The sequence below is a fragment of the Synchiropus splendidus genome, chromosome 4, assembly GCF_027744825.2.
Source record: "Synchiropus splendidus isolate RoL2022-P1 chromosome 4, RoL_Sspl_1.0, whole genome shotgun sequence".
Classification (NCBI taxonomy): domain Eukaryota; kingdom Metazoa; phylum Chordata; class Actinopteri; order Syngnathiformes; family Callionymidae; genus Synchiropus; species Synchiropus splendidus.
The window spans coordinates 33,109,697-33,130,081 of record NC_071337.1 but is presented as its reverse complement, the minus strand read 5'-3'; positions in this window follow the sequence as shown (position 1 = coordinate 33,130,081).

The following is a 20,385-nucleotide window of genomic DNA, read 5'->3' as shown; positions in this document are numbered from 1 at the left end:
AGAGTTCCATGTATTATTCAGAAAATCAAGATCCATGAGACTCCAACCTACCTGGACGTGGCTGCAGGAGGAAAATTGATGACAAATCAAGGAGACCAATAATAAGAATGGCAACAACAGAGCCCCGAAAAACTATTAAAGTTGGCCTTCAAGCACCAGGAACATCAGTGTCATATCGCACCATCCGTCTCCCAAGGAGTTGAAAACGGGTCATATAAAAGCCAGGAACACCTCCACAGGGAGGCGTCCAGGGGGCATCCGGATCAGATGCTTGCGCCACCTCAGCTGGTTCCTCTCGACGTGGAGGAGCAGCGGCTCCGGATGACCGAACTCCTCACCCTTTCTCTAAGGGTGTGCCCAGCCACCCTGCGGAGGAAACTCATCTCAGCCACTTGTATCCGCGATTTCATCCTTTCGGTGTGTGTGTTGAGAGGTTCGCCAGGGCTGTGCTCTGTCTGGGATTCTTTATGCACTCTCCCTTGAACCCCTCCTTCACAAGATACAATCGATCCTCCAAGTTGTTGTTTTAACGAGTTTTAATGATGACATGGTTTTATCTGCTTACACTGATGATCTTATTGTTTTTATTAGAACTCAGCGGATTGCAGACCAGTGTATCCTCCTGTATCACTCTGATTGAACACTAACTCTACCTTTCTGTTGCTCCAACTCCAGCTTCATTGTGGAATTTGGCTTTGATGAGGTGGAGTGAGTGAGGTCAAGAGGACCTTCATGAGCTGTCTCATCAAGTGAGGAGTCAGCTCCATGCCACTGGCACCCAGGACTGGCACTATGGAGAATGTGAATTTCATCATACAAAGCACACAAAACACTCACATTGTCCCCAATGAAAAGTACTTTACCTAAATGGTGACATGCAGCTCTGATTTGTGCCAATACACAAGAGGCCAAATTATTGTCTGCCCAAAACAATCTAAGATTAACGTGTACTCAGCTCTATGGCTGTTTTCCATCTTTACTTTGGGAGAAATTCTAAATTATCATGAGGACTGTAATCCGTTCTCTTTAATGCATGTCGACTATTTTATTAGCAAATGTGATTTAAAATTTTGTACATGTCTGGAATTATCTGTTGCACATTTCTAATTATTATGCACTTCTATTCAGTAAAAGTACAACATCCTATTATCCATGCAAGCGGCAGAAAACCGTAGGAAATGTTGTGATTGGATGGCTACACAGTGAAAACAACTACAGAGTTTGAGGTCACAGTTTAATCAAGTGAACTCTACTTTTGGTTGGACATCTCTGTTGATTCAGAAATTACTTTTTGTCCCATATACAACACAGAGGAAGATGCAGAGGTCACACTGATCTACAATGTTCCAGCTATGCCTCTCAGTCCAGCTGACCCACCAGAGGTGATGACAATAATAATCACACGTACATAGACAGATTTCTCTGATGACACCATCTTGAACAAAGCACACAATGTGAAACACATACTCCCAGATAATAGAGAAGAAACAGGTGTTGGATCTCATCTGCCATGATTTTCCCGTAGAAAAATGGTAAGCAGTTGGGAGAATCCCTGTCAAAAGTTACCAAGATTGTCGCTATTTCCCAAACTTGCATTTCCCTTCTTTGAGCAAGTGCTTTTCAACTGTGTTTACAGTGACGCAAAAGCTCATTTTCTGCAGTTTGTGAGCAGCCAGGGACGAGACATGTTGATGGAAGCAATAAAGATCTTATGGAAGTACTTGACGGCTATGGATGTTGAAGGAGAATCTGCTGAAACCTTTCCCACGATACCCCTGGAAACAGCGCACAAAGAGCTGGTCCAAAAGCCCATGTTTCTTATCGACTGCTGGAGGGAGGTTACTCGTCATGTTCAGACCTGAAGCCTAAAGTCCTGTTTGTGTGATGGACATTATTTTGCACCCTTAACTAGAATATTGAGATATATAGAATCAATCTAAAAAGTTCATGGGATTTATTTATTATAAAGCCTAAGATGTTAGGTTAGTATTGGGTGTGTGAAGAGTGTGGGCAAGAGACCCAAGTGCAGCAGGGAGGGGACTGAGCGCCAAGTCCAACACGTTTTAATAACAAACTCAACTTCTAATAACCACAAACAGAAACAGTCGACCAGCAAAGCGAAACAAGTCCACAGGATTGGGAGGAAGAGGAACCAGGGTCACAGGCACAGACACACTGGAAAAAAAGGAAATCAGTGAGTAAAACTAACGAAAGCAAAGCACATGGCAAAAATGTCCATGGTCCGGAGATGAATCAACACGGAGGGTCCTACCAAGGAGTACACGTGACAAACTGATGCCGGTTGTGTAGTGAAGGGAATGAGTGCGGGATCAAACTGTGTGTGTGTTTGTGGCGGGACAAAGACCTCCAATCCTGGAAGTGAGGCAGGGAGAAAGGCAGAAGCAGTCCAAACCAAACTGAGCAGACGAAGGGGGGTTCGTGACAGGGTGGTTGTTTCAGCAGCTAAATTGTTTTATTCCATTATATACCACACTGATACAATGAAGAAAAATAGTATTTTATTGCATTGAATAAACTCATTCTTCGCTAATCTTAACCCACAACTATGTATTTGTCTTCACCTGAATGTTGATTAAGTGAGTAAATATGAACGGTTTCATGATGTTGTTCATTTTTTCTATAGAACAATTATAATAAATAGTCAAAGAAGATGCAAAAAAAAATCCAAATGTTTTTAGTAATACTTTATAAATATTTGTGGAACCAATCAAAATAGTTGTGAATCAGGTATTTGGTAAGTACACACAAATTAGGCTTCTTTTTTGATTTCAGATATGTACATTTATTTTCTTTTTTGTTAATGAATAATTTTATTTCCATGTATTTAGATGATAAAGCATTAATTATTTATATTATTTATATATTACCTAATGTGATGCATTGTATCATAATGTACAAACTTCAATGAAGCAGTAACTTGGAAAACCTTTTTGATTCAAATAATTGCCACAAAAAAACTAAAAAACATTCATTCAGTGTAAGAGCACTGTAATTAAAAAAAAAAAAAAATCGTACACAACGTGTTGTCGGCCAGCGGGTTCCATAGATCTCAGGACGTATGGAGAGCAGGAAGAGAACTGGAAGAAACCAGAGAAGAAGTGGAATGCAGACTTAGTTTATTCCAGATCAGCATCAGCATCTAGTCGTCAATGGTCAGCATCAAAGAAGTCAAAGTACAGACACATGAAATAGAAACTAGACCCAGGGCGTTCCTCGAATCCATTGCACCATTCAATACATCCAATAATATTACACACACGAACACATTACTGGAAGTGTTAACGTGTTTCCCGAACCCAGGACGCTTGGCTGGGCCATCACGACCTGACATTACAGATGATAGATGTTTTCTTCATCAGGAGACCGGATCTGGCGTATTTGGAAACTTGGCTGAATATTGTGTCCAAAATAAATGTTAAACTGGCAGAGTCCAGCATGGGTGAATCACGGTTCAACATTCAATTGGCGTTAGGAAACAGATGAGATATATCAAATTATTCTCCAACATATTCCCCCTTTTGTGGGTCTTGTGGCCCACAACTTAGTAAGCAATCCTTTTTTATTTTTATTCTGACTGATTTTATAACATTGCAGAGCAGTGAGAGTATATAGAATATAGGTGTATGTGAAAGGTTAACTTATGATAGTTTAAACTTGAGTGATGGATAAAATGCTTAAGATGGTTAGTGTTGTCTGATTAATGAAAATCCCAATCGCGCGTATTGTTAGTGTCCATCGCAGGAAAATGATGGTAAGTTCGAGTCCCCGGAAGCGTAAAAGATTTCCCGAGATAACATACTGAACACTTGAAGGGCTTTTAGCTTAGCTTGGCAAATATGAACCGAACAGAAAACGTGAAAGTGAATATCATGGAATCCGAGCCCTTGAACAAGTGTACAATAATGAACATCAAGAATCAAAAACAATTGTCAACATGATGAGGATTCAATGATTTTGGGGTTTTTCTTTTGATTCTCTTTTCACAGTGCAGGCTTCTCCCCTTTTTTTTATGCAAACATAAACACATCATAAGATCAGACATAAAACAAAAACAAATGCATCATAAGATAATGACTAGTCATAGCAAAGTGGTGTACAACAAGTTACACACATCTCATTTCATGTCAAGTGAAAGTAATTATGAAGTCTTTGTTGCTCAACAGAAAACATTAATTAATCAGCAGATTGTCTTGAAACTGTTAGTTGTCACTGTCAGAGTCCTCCAGATAATCGTACAAAGGTCTGGAGCCGTGTTGAGATGTGGTTGCTCTGTTTCCATTTGAGCTTGTTGTTCAGCAGTCATCTTTGTGCGTCAGAGACCATTCATGACATTCAATTGTTGCCAACCATTCTCAGGGACAGTTTTCTCATCAGTGGTATGATACAACATGCTGAAGAAAAATCAGAGTTAATACAATTGTTGCTATTATTCTTGTCTTATAAAATATGTGTTTCATTTACCTAGTCGTTCCTAAATCTTTGCACGTCAGACCAAATGTAATGAGAATTTGGGTCTATATGATCATTGGTTCTAGTCGAGACTCTTACTTTGCCTAATGCTTCAAATACATGTGAAACTCACGTGAAAGATTCAGTCACATTCATTATAAACTGCCATTTCTACTGTCAAATCAATATTTTCAAATCACTGTCAAGTTTGAGTGCTTTTTATTTCCAACAGTCACTGGCATCTTGAGCTGGACTTGCGCGCATAGTCCCTCTCAATGTGGCGGCAACATATTGAGATAGATGTTTTTGTTCACACATCCAATAGCTATCAACAATTGCAATTTTTAAAATTGGTTTATTGCAATTACAGTTGTCCAACTAAATTGTTTCTCTAATTTTCCGCACTCACATTGTGTCTACTCTATTCTTAATTGAACTCCTCTTGGGATACTTGATCATACATTTGGGTCAAAAACATGGGTCAAAAACAGGCGCGTTTGCATCGTACTTAACTGAAAAATTGAGGTCATTAAGTCCCTTCCCTTGGTGCTACTGTGGTTCCAATTCGTCTTGCCGCGAACTCGTCTCCTGGTGGAAGCCAAACCAGACACTCTGTTACTACAAATGAAATGTATCATCGTTTAATCTTGATTCTTAAACATTTCAGTTTCACTACCCTGATTTCCATCCTTTGTCTCTCAACCCATTGGCTATGGTGCAGTGATTCAGAGGACAGCTATGTTATGTTATTATGTTCTGCAAGTAGATCTCCCAAAGATGGTTGTTAATGGCTTTTCATTACTTCTAAAGTTCATTTTTTAATTTATTTGTCAAAGCACAATGACCCTCATTGTGCATGTCAGAATTCAAACGTGTACTTGAGAATCTAAACACTTGGTTCTACTCTAATGGAAAATACATCCTAGTGTAACGCAAACAACTCTCAGGTCAGGCAATGCTGGTCATTGTTTTTTGTTCTAAATGAATATCAATAAATAATGTCTTCTTTAACTCACATACACATAGATTTTTACATCCTTATGATCATGTCCTGTCAACTATATGTTGTACAGTTTGTGATGGTTCGTCCCACTAGAGCAGTTTACTTTTAATTTCATAATATAATTAAAACATATTCTAATATATTATATATAAATTATCTTCTAATATCCATAAGTGCCCACAATTTAGGCTTGTTCATGTCTTGATGATTGTCTGGCGTCATATTGATCCTTGAAAGCTCTCTTGAACTGTCAAGGCCTTCCTTGCTTGATCACATTGTCCAAGGGGTTGTTTGTTAGATGTTAACAACCAGTATCGGCTGGGTAGGAGACTTTAGTGATGTTGCTGCTGGCTAGTGATGGGTAAACGATTCGTTCATTTGAGTGATTAGTTCACTTTTGCGCATGCGCAGATACAGTTTCCTCACTTCACCGTCATTTTTTAGTTTATTTTGAAAGACACCACCGCACGTCATGTCATGACTAATAAATAACACTTAACCGTCCGCTGTAACTCCAACAGAAGTGCTGGGTTCCTCTGCTTTGTTGTTGGATTAATATTTCCTCAATATGAGTGCATGGATCATGATCAAGAAGATATTCCATGTAACAGCCGTTGTATTGTTTGCTTCTCTCGTTCCCTACCCTTTCCAGTGTAGAGTTTCGTTCGGTTCTATTTTCCATTCAAAGAACTGCAAACGATTAGTTCTTTCATTCAATTCTACGTCCCGTTCAAAGAACTGTGAACTGCGAACAATTAGTTCTTTCGTTCAATTCTATTTCCCGTTCAAGAATTGTGAACTGCGAACGATTAGTTCTTTCGATCAATTCTATTTCCCGTTCAAAGAACTGTGAACTGCGAACGATTAGTTCTTTCGTTCAATTCTATTTCCCGTTCAAAGAACTGTGAACTGCGAACAATTAGTTCTATGTCATACGTACTTTGCCCCCTAACGGGCTTCGCTATTGGTTTAACCACTCCGAGGCTCCGCCTCACGCCTGAGAATTGATTGGCTTAACTCTCCACCCAAGGTAAGGGCAAGCGGCCACAGATGAAGTCCTGGGACGAGTACAATGAGAACGACGAGGTCCAGGTCTTCGTGGAGGAGGACCCGGAGCTTCTGTTCGTCGACGACGTCCCCACACCGGCTCAGGACTTGGTCCTGCGGAAAGGCCCGAGTGAGGATGTAGAGGAGGAAGCGGCTGCTCCTCCACCAAGACGTTTCCTTCTCGACGGTATACCGGAGCTCTTCCCGTCGGCGATGGAGCGGTTGGGATTAAAACCCCCGCAGGACCCAGTGCCTCCTGAGGAAGAAGACTTGGCTTGCTCGGTGCACGAGCTCAAATCTAAACCAAAGAGGAGGCCGTGCCCGAAGATTCCGTCGTTATGGGGATTCTTAAAGACGGACATGGAGGCCCCAGCGAACGTTAAGACTCCAGCTGATACATACGAACCGTATGCAAAGGTGGACGGAGTCGACTGGAGGAAAGGCCTCCCTCCGCAGGGCGTCACGCTGGCCTTGTGCCTGGAGCCGACCACTTCCCTCTGGGCGACGGGGAAGCAGGTCCTCCCGGACGAGCATTCTAGCTATATTTATGCCCTGGTGGACAGGGCATATAATTGTGCGACCCAGGTCACGGCATTGGCCAACAATATGTCTCTTCTGGCCTGCTCCATGGACGGATGCTCTATGGCAAAGAGGACCTGACCTCAGATTGCCCATGGCGGCCTTCTTACAGATGGCGCAGGCCTTCATCAAGGCCGGATGCCGGAGCCAAGCACTGTTGCAAATGACAGCGCGGAGCATGTGGCTTGGCCTTTCGAGACTGGAGAACAAAGAGAGATGCATCCTCGCTGGTGTCCCCATTTTTGAGGGCTCGCTGTTTGGTGAGGGGATTACTGACCACGTGGAGAAGCTGGAGAGTTCACGCAAGACGGCGGGCTCGCTGTCGAGCATGATGCGCGTGGGCTTGGAGAGGAAGTTTAAACTTTAAAGTTTAAACGGCTTCCCGGTCCGCTTCCAAAGAGGACCGGAGGGGTCCACGCCGGGATGACAGCAGACAGGACTGGAGGCGGGAGCCGTCACGGACCCGCGAGCTGGAGGTGAGCGAGTTGAGGCCAGGCCCCTCCACAGAAGGAGGAGGCTCGAGGCCAAGTTCGTGCCAGATTGGGCTCCTTCAAACGTCCCTACTCTGCACCCCCATCTGGCAAGTTCATTAAAAAAATTAAGAATCTCTGCCTGGTGATTCATGTACTGTTGATGGTACTGTGTCATTGTGTGGTGATGCGCCACGGGGTTCCGCGGTTCCGGCTTTGCTGAGGCCTTTTCGATGTGTTCTCCCAGTAGGAGGTACGACGCTGCCGCCATCTTCACGAACCCCTAAGTCCAAGGTGTGTGAGATGACGGTCGGCCATTTTGTGCGACCTCCAGCGGACGAGGGCAGCTCACGAGGTTCGGCAATTTTGCTTCTCCATCAACCAAGTCCATGCACGATGCCGATTGTGGTAAGTCACTAGGCCATTTTGAGGACATCGCTGCTGCAGCTGTATGACCCTCTTTGCCGTCTCCACTGCCTCTGCTGGTTGACAAAAGCTCGTTCTGGGATCCAGGAGAGTTGCATCAGCAAGCTTGTCGATGGACTTCACACTGCCAAATTGTCTGGTCATTTCTGACATCAGGGAGTGGACCAGACTCTTTACTGGTACTAAGTTTGAGGGCTTTGTTTTCCTCTCATCAAAATGACCTCAGTAGGTGCTCTCTTCCCCCTTTCAAACCTTTCGTCCCGCCAGACCTCACACAAAAATACATGTGGGCAATACAGGGTGTATTCTTGTCTCTCCGATCATTCGCAGACACAGACACATTCTTGCTTCCCGATCATTCGCAGACACAGTTTCCTCATTGAACTGAGTCGCTGAGTTTTTTAGCTGGAACTTTAGGTGTCACGGTCGAGACTTTGATCCCCTGGTTCCCGTACGTCGCCGTGCGAGCTCGTCTCCTGGTGACAACCAAACCAAAGAAGCCTAATCATTAACATTTTGACTATCTTAATCATTGACTTCACTGCCCTGTTTTTTCCCCTTTTGTTGCTGAACAAAGGCACAAGGCTTTGCTTCATTTAACTTCTGTGTTCAGATTGTAGTTGCTCAAGTGGAGGCCCCTTGTAGAGCCCCCTCAAGTGTGCTGCCGGCATTGGCTGTCAGCTCAACAACTCATTGGAAAATGTGTACTTCGATGAGTTTGAATGCGATACCTCATCAGTTTCTGGGACATCTCTGTGCTTAGATTTCAACATTCCTGTTTTGTAGTCACACTTATCTTCATCTTCTGTGTCATCGTATTTGACATGTCAAGCAGCCAGATCATGTGGGAGTGATACATAGTGCAGGCAGTGCGCTCTTTCCAGATGTCTGCAACTTGAGGGATGAGAAGTTGAAGAGAAACTCTCTTCCGCTGGACCACACCCAGCTTCTGTCACACAGCTTATATCTGGATCTTATTCACATAATGTTGCATGAAAAAAGACAGAGAGAGAGTGAGTCCGGGAACTTTGAGCCGGTTTTTAGAATATCGTCTGGTTGGACTTATATACTCCTCATCCTTTCCTCCCCCCCTTTTTTTTAATCAATCAGTCACCCATTGACCATTCTAATCTGTTGATTCTATATTTCTTGTCCCGGCGTATGGCTGAACGCCTTCACACACGCCCACGTCCACAGCTCTGTTCGTTCTATGTCACAGAAACTGCATACAGTGAAAAAAAGTTCAACACTTCAACACACGAATGCACACAATGTCACCTCATGTCAACACATCATGGCCACACACACATAAACATTATTATACATTATTAGTCTATGTCAGAGGTCTCTGTTCTGCTCTTTCTATGTAGTATTTGTTCACAATAATAATAGCGTCATTAATTATGAGCCCCTAGTGACTGTGCTGTACTATTCAGGATCTCACGACCTGGTCGCCTGGACTTTTGTATTTTTCTACTATTTGTCACAATTTGTCTCCACCAGATTCTCATCCGTGATATTCTTTTAGAGACTTTGACGTGGAGAAGTCAAACTCTCTAAAGGAATCCATATAAAATATGATATGGAATGGTATGGAAGCCTTAAAGCCCCTGAGAGCAACGGCCATGGATGTCCAGTTTCTATTTCAGAAACTGGAGGCCACTGGGCGATTTCGTCCCTTATCCATCTGGCCACATTCCCCTGTCTTAATTCACCAGAAAAAGAAAAACAACTCTTGGGCATCAAGAGACTGCAGTAACTCATAACAATGCTTTTCTCAGTTCACAGCGTTTCTCAAAATACACAAGCACGTCTCAGGGACCTTCAGGGAGCTCCAGACAAAACAGACAGTCCTGTCTTCACCCCAAGGTAGCCTTCTCTGGCGTATTTGGAATACAGAGTGGTACATTCCATTGGTACAGAGAAACAAGTTCATTTAACTAACCGCTGCATGTGTCCCTAATGACACGTCAAATTATTCTACAACAATGAATTTGCCTCAGAATCACTTTGATCTTTCTATGGAGCTGTGCTCTCTCACAGGATCACACCTTGATTGCATGAATTTTAATTGCGATACATGGCCTCTACCCAATTTTTGAACTGCGTAACCCACTGTTTTTGACTATTTTTCCAGAAATCCATATGTTATTGTCTCCCCTCTTAGGCTACTAATACATTTTGATCAGATTAATGTTTTTTTTTTTTTTTCCAACTTGTTCAGTCGCACCCTACGCCAAAACAACTCCTAGCTGATTCTCATTTAAACAGATCTCTATTTACATACATCTAGCAGCGATGTCAACCTTTACAATTAGCATTTTGTACAGCGTCTTACTCTGCATAACATCTAACACACTAGCATATCAAATAGTTGGACAATAGTGCAAAGCTTGATTTGACTACTTTCTCTTTCACTTGCTCTCTCACTCTCTCATTTTTCTGGAGAGCATTCCATTCCAGCTCTCACACACACATGAACTCACTGCTCACACATACAACCTCAAATTCCACATCCATTTTATGCCAAGAAAATTGCATGCATTAATTCAAAATTCAGCCTCACAGAAATACACACAATATCATTTGTAATGCCACATAGTATCACACTCATCACAGTTACACACATTACACACTGTCTTTTTAGTCAGTTATGAGTTCGTTTTTACTTAGAGGTCCCTGTTCTGCTCTTTCTATGCAACATATGTTTATAATAATCATAGCATCATTGAATATATGATGTGCAAAGGTCAAAGTTTCGAAAGAAAACTAGAAAATATAAAATATTTTCGTATATACATTATAGGCCACACCTCGCTTGTCGGTATGGAAGCCTTAAACGTTAATCAGCTAGCCCCTGAGAGCATCGGTTATGGCAACGTGTGGGATGTACAGTCTTTTAGCATACCTGTCAACTTACACGTTTTCCCCGTATTGCATACGTTTTTTACAATTTCAAATCATGCACACCGTATAACTGACATTTCACACCAGACCGATATCGACTTCCAAAGCGGATGGTCTCATCTCGCTGGTAGCTGACGACTGTCAGCGCATCATACTAGCAAAAGTCCTCAATCGCGCATTTATTTTTCTTGTTGCTTTCGGCTTTGATGATAGGAGCGTTGCCCTGCGATCCACATCCGTTGTTGCAAGAGGAATCATTCAGAGAAAAATTATAGAAGTAAGCATGGAAGAATCCTAATTACCACCTAGTAAGAAGAGAAGAGTACAAGGAGCGGGCCTACATAAAAAAGAATGGGAGTCTCTTCAAGGTGAATATGCTGGCCGGATTAAATCATCAATGAAAGGTCCCCAATTATCGTTCTCCGTCCCTTGTAAGAAAGATGTGAAAGTAGCTGCCAGTGGTTGAAAAGCCATTTTAAAACTGCAGGACGTGGACAATGTGACGAAAACCAAATCACACGTCTTGTTGACCAAGCACTTCGTCTATGCTGCCAATCCAGCTTCATCCCACAAGGCTACAAATGCTGAGAATCTCTTCTGCCATTTCCTTGCGGAGCACGACATTCCATTCACGGCTGCGGACCACTTCTCAGACTTGGTAAAATCTATGTTCCTGGATTCGCAGACAGCTAAGGTAATTATCTTTTTTATTTCTCATTCCATTATAATATTCACCCTTGTTTCTGCCTGAAAGTTTTGTCCCTGGTAGAACAAATTTGTTTAGACATAATTCTCTGTATCTCTGTCTGTTCAATTGTAAAAAGTATAAACTCTCGAGTACACTCGTGCGAGTACATTTTGCGACTGAAACATCTAGATTTAAAATTTGTGATCAAAATTTGTAATTAAAATGTAGAAGTGATTGAACTATTATTTATTTTAAATATGTGGTGTGTATTTTTGTAGGAGTTTGCTTGTCTGCGTACCAAGGCAATGATGATCATAAAGCAGAGCATTGCGCATGACTACACAGAACCCGTCTTCGAGCACTGCAGAACCCATCTATTTACCCTCATGATGGATGAGAGCAATGACCGTACAACCAAAAAGCGACTTGTTATATTGGCTCACTTCTTGGATGGCGAGAACACAAAAACTCGACTAGATTTACCCGAGTTGACATGTGGCACAGCATCTTCTATCTTTGCAGTCACTGATGAATTGTTCGAAGAGAAAGACATTCCATGGACAAACATTGTGGACTTTGCGAGTGATAATTGCAACACAATGGTTGGCAAGAAAAACTCAGTTCTATCGAGAATCATTGAAAAAAACGGAGCAGTCTTCAGCATTGGGTGCATTTGTCACCTTGGCAATGCATAAAAGGTGGTCCGAAGGCTTTGCCAGTGAATGTCGATGATTTGCTCGTGGACATTTTTTTTTTCTTCAAACACAGCTCCAAAACTTGAGGAGTTTAAAGAGCTCCAGGACTTCACAAACACTGATCATGAACAAATTCTCAAGCAATGTCCGACACGATGGCTCTCTCTGGCGAAAGTAGTGGGAAGAACTCTATCACAATTTGAAGTGCTCAAAAGCTACTTTGCAAGTCATGGAGATGTAGAAAGGGCAGGAAAAGTCAAATCAATCAATGACAGGCTGCAGGATTCTCTCACTCTTCTCACACTGCACTTCCTCAACTTCATCCTGCCTCAACTCAATCGATTCAATGTTCTTCTCCAAACAGAAGAATGCATGATTGGTGACCTTCTGCCAGAATGGAGAGACTTCTGAGCAAGTTACTGGTAAAATTTGTGCGAATGGAGCACATCAAATCTACTGACTCCTTGTTGAAAGTGGACTACACAGCCAGATCTCTACAGGATGAAGATAGCAGGATTGCTGTTGGCCTTAGCAAAAGGGCTCTCTTCAATGATGATGGGGATGAAAGCAAACCGAGCATCACACCAGCAATTGAGTCACTCTTCTTCACCAGTGTGCGCAAATTCTACCAGGTAGTTGTGAGCAAAATGATGAAGAAAATTCCATTCGAAAATGAAGTCCTCTGGGATTTAGTGGTCTTGGATCCTAGAAAGAAAGTGCAGCTTGATTACAGAAAACTGAAAACTGGGTGTGGGCAAGATCATTTTCCACAGATGAAGAAGATCTACCAGGTTCTACTCTGCCTGCCTTATAGCAATGATGATAGTGAGCGAGTTTTCAGCCATGTGAGGAAAATACACACAGAGTATCGAAAGACCATGGGAACGGACACTCTGACTTCTGTCCTCCAAATGAAACTAACTGTGACGATTTCTGCCATCAAGTGAAACCTTCTCTGGAACAGATCAAGTCTGCGAAATCATGGACATCAGCATACAACAAGCAGCACTGATGTCTACGCAAGTGTGCTTATATAAGGCTGTGAATGTGAAAAAAATAACTGAAAGACACTATGGAAGAATTATTTGTTTTAAAACATGCTGCACATGGTAAATGTAATGCAAGAGCTTTTAAAATGAATTAAAATGCATCTGAGATGAGCCCGATGATGGTAGTGTCATCTGCAAACTTGATCAGCTTCACGGACTGGTGGCTGGAGGGGCAGCAGTTCGTGTAGAGGGAGAAGAGCAATGGAGAGAGAACACAGCCCTGAGGAGACCTGATGATTGAGGGGCCGAGTATTGGCCGCACACACTGACTCCGGCTGGTCAGGAAGTCTGTAATCTATCTGCAGAGGGAGTCTGGCACGTTGAGCTGGCGAAGCTTGTCTTCAAGCAGAGCTGGAAGAATCGTGTTCAAGGCAGAGCTGAAGTCTACAAACAGGATCATGGCATAGGTTCCTGCAGAGTCCAGATGCTCCAGAACGAAATGAAGGGCCTGGTTCACTGCATCGTCCACAGATCTGTTGGCTCTGTAGGCAAACTGCAATGAGTCCAGGTGAGAAGCAGTGATAGATTTCAGGTGAGAGAGAACCAGGCGCTCAAAGGACTTCATGACCACAGACGTGAGTGCCACCGGTCTGTAGTCATTCAGTCCTGTGATCCTGGCCTTCTTGGGAACAGGAATGATAGTGGAGGACTTAAAGCAGGCAGGAATATGACAGGACACCAAGGAAGAATTGAAGATGTCCGTGAACACTGGAGCCAGCTCAGCAGCACAATGCTTCAGGATGGCAGGGGAAACTCGGTCCGGACCCGCAGCCTTCCAAAGGTTCAGCTTCCTGAACACAGCCTGCTCCATGATGTCAAGAGAAAGAGGGGAGGGGGTGGCTCATCTGTGATTGTGGTCAACTTTGCTCTGTCAGTGACATTGTTTGTCTTAATTGTGTCACTAAGAGACAGCATAGTCCTTTGCTGTAAAGTGGAACAGGGTGCTGGAGAGACCACAGAGGTGTTGGGGCAATATGGCTGCTCGAAGCGACAGTAAAAGTTGTTCAAGTCCTGTGCAAGAGCGAGGTTGTTCAGGGTGGGGGTGAGGGGTGGGGTCACGTGGCCTGTAGTTTGTGACCACTTTGAGCCCTCTCCACACTGCAGCCGAGTCATTGGCTGAGAACTGCTGCATAAGTTTGTCAGAGTATGCAGCCTTAGCTCTCTTCAGTTCCCTCAGAAACCGATACTTCAACTCTTTGTATAGCAGTTCCTGTCCCCACTCTTGCGAGCTGCCTCCTTCTCCCACCTAATCTGGCTGAGTTTAGCTGTGAACCAAGGTTTGTCATTTGCATAACTCACCTTGGTGCGCGTTGGAACTATGCACTCTTCACAGTACCTGATCCATGAAGTCACAGTGTCTGTATACTCATCCAGATTATTGGTCGGAGCCCTGAACGCCTCCCAGTCTGTGGTCTCCATACAAGCCTGCAGCTCCTCTCTAGCTTCGCTTGTCCTCACAACAGGCTTTGCAAGCTTCAGATTCTGCTTGTATGTGGGACCAAGATGAACCATCAAGTGGTGAGAGAGTCCCAGTGCAGCTCGAGGGAGGGCGGTATAAGAGTTGCGGAGTGCTGAGTATGCCCCACCAGAGAGGTGCTTGGGAAACTCCTCGCTCAGATTCGCCTTGTTGAAGTCACCAAGCACAATCACAGGAGAGTCCGGGAAAGTTCGCTCCACATGCAGTACCTGATCCGCGAGTACACTCTGAGCTTCACGTACATCCGTGCTGGGCGGGATATATATGGCAGCCAGAAAGAATGAAGTGAACTCACTCTGAAATGGCTTACAGTTCACGATGAGACATTCCAGAGAGGGAGAGCAGTTCTGAAAAATCACCGTTTCAAAGTTTAATTTCGAAATGGTTTCACACATGACAATGATGTAAACAATTGCAACTCGACCTAACATAAAATTTGATTCTAAATTGGTGCAAAATGAAAATAAAGTGTACACTTGTTATACAAAATCAGACTACAGCAGACTACAAAAAAACACTTTGAACAGGTTTCTCATATGAACACATAGGCACCACATACTGCTCTTCCTTGTCAAAACCATAAGTTGTCTGCATATCAAATGGCTCAAAGAAATGCTAGCCGTTAACTTTCAGCATTGAAGCATTATGATTATCTCTCTGTCTCACATGAAAAGAATGAAAATGCTCAGCAAAACAAATTGTCTCGACATCCTCTGCAACAAGGAAATAGTCACCATTGAGCGCAACAATGTCTTTCATCTGACTAAACGTTGGCAAATAATCTGCATTTGTGCTAACCAGCAGCCCTGGGTGATACTCTGTCCCACAACAAGAGATCCAAGATATCACAAGACTTCACAATCCAAGTCAACTTGCAGTTCTTCAGCAACAACCTCACCATTTTCTAAGGCATTGAGCTGAACAGCTTTTGCAGGTCAGCAGTCAATAGTTTTAAATGGAATTGATTCCCAGTCGAATGCTATTGGCATCTGGTGCTTTTTGCTTTGTTATGTTTTATTTGTATTTTTGTATTTTTGATTGTGGTCTTGAAAAACATATGCTTGGCTTCAAATCGCATTGACCAAACATGAAGAATTGGACCTATTTTTTGTATGCACTTGGGGTAATGAGTCATGAAGTGATGTTTAGCTGACCAAAGCTGATGATGTTCAACAATGACATGCCTTAGACTTACTGTCATGCCATCAGTAATGACTGGAGAGGATATGATGTTTATAATTTGTAACAGAAGTAACAAAAGTCTCCAGTGTTCATTTCCTTGTTGCACAACATCTCCAAATGCTTGAATGGCATTGAGACCAATGCAATTTCCAGTCTGTTCCAAATAGATTCTGGTTGTTCGATTTTTTCGCTCAAGAAAGCCATAGTTGTATGAATATATGCGCTTACAAACATCTGTCTTGGATATGATGTTATTGTCTGTGAGGTCAAATTGTGCCGCTCCTTCCAAGATGCCATAGATTCTGTCCACTGCATAGTTATTAGAAACATAGAAGTACTGTAGATCATTAAATAAACAAACCTGCTTAACTCCAAATGTCGATGGCAGACTAGGGTCTGCAATGAGGTCTTTGCAGTGCTGGGCATGCAGTGCTTTATTGCAGAATGCTATTTTTGGATCATCGTCACTGAAAGCTGTTTGTGAGGTCTGTTTGTCGACCAGACAAAAACAGCAAAAATAGTTTCCAAGAACGCTGTGTAATCCTAAATTGTCCTCCTGTGCAATGGGTCCACAAACTGCAGTACTTTGAGATCACGTACAAGGGACTCCAAGATGACATTAAATCCATACTTATATCCTCTGTATGAAAAAGTGTTTACTGTACTACAGATCTGACAGTTTTATTAAGTTACACAATTGTATATTGGATAGTGTAAAATGCCTTTTGAAATTTGACAACACCAGTAACAGCTTCCCGGATACTGATCTTCACAGCTCCTTTCTTTCGTGGTCGTGGTGGCAGGAAGAAGACCAGTGGTAGTAGTAAGGAAATGTCACCATTTCAACCTGAGAAAGGAGTGGTGAGGCTGATTTTGAGCTTTTGAAATGCAAAAGACTGACACACTTTTAAGATTGTTAACGCAGTCATTGATTGTACTCCATAAAATTAGGCAGCCAAACAAACAAATATCTTTTTTTTTTTTTTTTAATGTAATTTACCTGGCACCTCTTCATCCTCATCAGGGTTCTCCGCTGCACAAGCAGGGGTGTCTTACTGAGGTTTTTGGCATGCTCTATCACTTTTGCCTTCAGTAGTGTTCTCCATTTCTCAAGGAGTAGTTTTGAGAGGTCTCAGCTCCATACAACAGCTCAAAGTCCTGCAAAACCTATAAATGGAGAAATTATGTGTAAGTTCATTTTACAGCGGTGTAGTGAGAAGAAATACCATATACAGCTCAGCAAACCTGTTGAGAGACAATGAATTTTAAACAATGTGTAGTTACAAGGCCTTTTGTGTAAATTTCTGACGATCGTGGATCAGCTTTTGTCTATGGCTGAAGGTTGCTCTCATTTTCACGAAGACCTGTTCATGGTCTGTGCTGTGTTTCAGAAGAGCAATGGCCTCACAACATTGGTCTCCTTCCAGATGGTGCTCTTTAGCCAATTCTCTCTGCAACTCAGGTCCGCTGACGAGTGGAGAGTGAGACGTCCCTCTCCTGACTCCACTGCCACTGTTGAGGTCCCACTGTGCGCCCTCAGTGCTATCAGCATCAAAGAAATGTTCCTAAAAACCAAACCATAGTTGGAAATTGAGTTTTGGCATGATAGCTGTAAAAAGCAAGTGTGAAAAGATTTACAAACATGATAATAGTTATCATATACAATGTTGATTGGTCCCGTGCTGTCTGCACATGTAGTAATATTGGTAATATGGAAGTCTGCCTACAGCAGGCCCAAGAGACAGCATAAGTATCGATTGCGGTAACCTGAAAGGTCAGCCAAAAATAACCACACTTTAAAATATATACTCACATAGGCTTTTTTGGAGTAGGGATCTTTCAGAGATGGAAGTCACAACCCCCAGTGCATATTGTGTTTTTTTTTGCCTTTGGTGGAGCACTTCTGTGGAATAAATGAAAAAATCTGTGATGACCCACAGTCACATTTCAATATTCTCAGTTCTCTTTTATCGTTGTCATTTACATTTCAATATTTGAGTCTGCCAATATCTGTAATTGCATTCAAATAAGCACAAAAATATACTCTTCACTAAATCATGCACTAATCATGCACAAATTTACCCATACTTTTCCACCATATCAGGCATCTCTTCCAGAACTCTTTTGACAAGTTTGCTAACAACAATAAGAAAAAGATTAGATCATATAAAATATTACAATATATATTATGTCAAAAACACATATAATTACAACATATTGTGCCAAGAAGTGTCATCAATATTCTCAATAGACTTTTGGAGGGCTTTGGATTGGTATCATCAATGCACAGTCGCTTTGGAGTCATCAGAAAGGAGTCATCGATATGTTTGTCTTTTAGGGGACATCAGAAAGTCTGAGGAGCGTTAAGATAGCGACAAGGTGTTTGTGCATGTGAATGGGACAGGAGAGTCTGAAAGGAGGGGACACAAAATTGTTTTCAAAAACTTTTTTTTCATTTGTGATTTAATTCATGGACCCACAGGTTGAGTTATGCTTAGAAAGAAACTGTGCTTTATGAGATTTTTGACAGTTTATTCAAGCACTTTAGGCCATGTCTGCTCGTAAGCAAGCAAGTATTTAGGTTAGTACGCTTATCAGTTGAAACAGGATATTGGTGAGAACCTTGACTTTTCATGATGGAAAGTCAACTACAATGACCACAGTACTGTAAACATTGTAAAACATAATCCAAAGTCCATTTACCAGAAACTGAAAGAACATCAGCAATCGTCCACAGGAATTCCGATTTTTCCTCCTGGATGTCACTGAAGACTTCTTCATCAACCTCTGTTCCAGTGTCATCCAGCAGATATATACCTGACTCAGTGGGGTTGTTGAACTTCTCTTTAGCTTTGAATATAGGAAAAGAGTTGAATGAAGCCTGGAATGATTAAATATGAAAACAGATGAAAATATTCCATAATTTATTTTATACCAGTTTACAAACGGTTCCGGCGACCAAAATTCAGAAAAAATGTATACTCTTTAGCTACATTAGCTACATGGTTCCTTGAAACATTGTCAACTGTTCTTGACAGTGGGTGGTTGACTGAACTTTACACAGTACGTATTATTTCACACACTAAATGGCGGGAGATGACAAGCCTAGGCCACAGGGCTAAGACCAGCTCCTCCGGAACCGGTTGGTTTATAAGATGGCCACTTTAACCAATGAGCCATTCCAAATGCGTTAAATAAAGTTGACTTACCTGCTCTGAGGAATTCAGAATATGAAGCACCGTTCAGTTTAATGTAACACCTAATGTTTAATGTAACTAATGTAACCCTTTCCATTGTACTGCACTTTGAAAAGCATTGTTGCACGTTTTCAACTGCACAAAAGCGATATTAGTTTTGTGTCGCTCGAAATGCAAAACAAACTGAAATCTGAGATCAGGGCACAGATATTCGCCATTGACAAACTGCGTATTAACATGCAAACAAGAATTAGCCACATTAGTATGTGTGACTGTCGAAAGAAACATGGTCTGACTGTCTGAAATACCATTATACCTAATGGAATTGCACCTGATGTAAGCCACACAAAATATATATAACCAATCATATCAACATGCGGAAATAAAAGCTCAGAATAAACATAGCGGATATCAGTACCAACAGCTGAAGTTAGCCAATATGCTAAAGTTTGACATGACTATTCTTACCGAATAGCTAAAGAAAGTTGAAGTCAAGAGTCTCATAGCTTTTCCCCCAAAAAACACGTGGCCTGTAGATTGTGACCACCTTAAGCCCTTTGCGTCATTACGTCAGTCTGAGTAGCCTGCAGCGAACAAAGTCTACATCGGTGTGTTCAGTGTTTTGTCATCCTGCATTAGAAGAAAACGTAAGTGTTTAATATGTGTGAACTCTGTCGTATTTTAGGCGTTTCACAAAATATTGATGGTCACTTTTAGTTCGAAGTAGTTTCGGGGTGCAGATGCGTGACGCACATTTATATGGGAGATACGGTGTTTGGATAAGATGGTTTTGTTATGTTCATGTTTGCTATGTGTAATTGAGTGTTTACGTGCGTGTTCAACTATGTTACCTGTAATGTTACGTGTCATCATGTTTATGTCGTGTGTTTTCATTTAACAGAGTGAACGGGAGCAGGCACGTGTGTGATTAAGAGCGGTTCAAACAAAAGAGAAGTAGGTTAGCGGTCCATATGTTCATATTTTATTTGTTCCGTGTGTAATGTGGTGTGTTGTTTTCATTTGTAGAAGTGTCCTCTGCAATACCGGTTTGTTTTAGTGTGACAGGTTCATTTTCTTTATCTTTTTGTAATTATGTGAACAATCCTATTAGGATCTAATAGATAAACGATCCCAAACATTATTTGTTGTCCAGTTCTGTTTTTTTGGCCAACATATTTTGGTGTCAGAAGTGGGA